The sequence below is a fragment of the Myxine glutinosa genome, unplaced genomic scaffold, assembly GCF_964187855.1.
Source record: "Myxine glutinosa unplaced genomic scaffold, kmMyxGlut1.1 SCAFFOLD_639, whole genome shotgun sequence".
In the NCBI taxonomy this organism is placed as follows: Eukaryota; Metazoa; Chordata; class Myxini; order Myxiniformes; family Myxinidae; genus Myxine; species Myxine glutinosa.
This window is the reverse complement of record NW_027616734.1, coordinates 185,102-187,475: the sequence shown is the minus strand read 5'-3', so window position 1 is coordinate 187,475 and position 2,374 is coordinate 185,102.

Here is a 2,374-nt window from a genome sequence, read left to right as displayed (position 1 = left end):
AGGCTTGGCAATGACGGAAGGGGATGTAAAAGGAAATGGAGATTTTGGGGATGGGAATGAAAGGGGATCTATTCTCTTTCACTGGTGCAATGGAGTACTTCAATTAATGGGAGACACAGCCTTACCCTAAAACACAGAATAAGAGATAACTATCAAACAGGGGTATTCTATTATTTGGCTGACGTGTATGCTTGTGGACTAATTATGGGATGCCCTTTCACCTTTACACAGCTCCGGAGGTAGGGGGGCGCAGAATAACCACTAATAATAATAATACAGCACACAATCAAAAAAAATACAGTCCTCATCTCCGCAACACTGCACCCTCCTCCTCTTAGGCACGTCCCGGGCCTACAACTTTTATTTAGTGTGACACGTAGGTGTAGTTCCCTCTACTTTTAACCTGACCCTGAGTGCGACAGTTTTAAAACATAAATAAATGTGTCCCGCTGCTCCATTGCACCCTGACCTAACAGACTTACGCCCACAGTTAACCGAATTGCGGAATGGTCTTCAAACTATACACTGACGGTAGGGAGCATTATTTACAATGACGCTATTTTTATTTACAAAACTAACCCAGGACCTGTGATTGTTCTTTCTGGGGGGGAGACAGTCTGCTCTGCATCGATGCACCATGAAAGCACCCAAAAACGCACCAATCGGTGCAGTCACCATTGTTCATCAATGTTCAACAATAAAAAAATAAATCAACAACCCCTAACCCTGCAGGTGATCTCTTGCTCTTTGGCTCCCTCTGCTGGTTATTATATTTGGTCTTCCAGATGTTGTCATTCTTTTGCTTTGCTTACTGGCGGCCTATTTGTATTAAAACTTGCACCCAATGTGTCCATTTTTATTTACTTTATTTATGGCCCACAGGGCCGACTAGTGTGGTTCACCTGTGGGGCATCGGTGCCCTGTGGCCAAGGTCCGCCAGCAAGATTTCGGGCCCTCATGGCCGGTTCCAGCAGAGGGGCCATGCCCCAACCCATGGGGTCCATAAGTGGTGCTCGGCCACAGACCTGTGGTCCATAATGTGGTGCATCGATGCAGACAGCTGGTTCTGGGAATTCCGGGCGCACAATGGGGGACTCACGCACGCTCCCCTCGGCACCCAATGGCGCACAGGTCATGTGGGAGACAAAAGAAAGACAATTGAGCGAGGGGTAAGGTCACAAGGGTACACATCAATAAGGCAATGCAAGGCGAAATGCGTACGGAGGGCGAAGTGAGAAAGCTCGTCCCTACCGTACGTCACCCCCCTGTCACCTACACTACCCTCGCCCTTACCCCATATTTACAAAATCTACCCATTTACAAATTCGTCGCTAATGTCTCGTCTCCCCATATTTCTCCTATACCAAGTTCGTCACCACAATCCCTCTATCCAAAATTTGCCATCATCCAATTCGTCATCAATCCTCATAAGGAGGAAGAGATGGAACATCAAAGCACAATGTCACACCCACGTCATGATGCGTCTCACAATCCAAACATTTGCATCAAAAATAATTAAACATGGCATGGTGTGGAGTACCTGTCACCTCAGGTGAGTGGATGCAGATGGTGCGAGGAGATCCTTCATCCTAACTATCCTCTAAATGATTTTAACACACTTTACACGACCCGGGGTCTTCCCCCGCCAATCCATTGGCCAACTTACACTATGGGTTCTAAAAACCAATTCCCATTGACCAAACTGTGGTGCTTCTCAATTTGGGGTCTCACTCCCCCGATTCATCTCCCGGTGCCCTCGCACAATTTCTGGGCTGCGACGTGTAGCTCTCCCAGCAGGTCTACCCACCTGCACACCTCCACCACTGCAGATGCCTCCGAGCTTACCTGCTCCTTACCCTAACCTATCTACCTGGGGAAGGCCCTCTGGCGCTCTCCCCACTCGGTGCCCTCTCTGGCACTGGGCTACCCGGGTCCGTCCTCCGGATCCTCGGGCCCCATCCACAACTCTACCGGCTCCCAGAGCCCACCTGCGGCCTCACCTGGCCGACATCCTCACAGTGGTGGAGCGCCCAAACCAACTACACACACTAACAGGCTACACGCCCAGCCATTTCCACAACACTAATGCACCCATCCAAACATCATTCTTCCACTCGCACCACAGATGCCAATATCCAACCACAATTTACCTATACCCTCTACCTAACACTTACTCTACCCGCCCCGGGTATCCGTGATGGGGGTCCACTCTTCCCCCATTCACACCTTCGCACCATCCACTCCACTCCACCATTTCCACCATACTCACTCCACGACCATCCATTCCAATACTCCATTTATTCCACACTACCATTTATTCCACACAGCCACATACACCTGTTGTTGCACACCTGTGCAATCACCTGGTGCCACC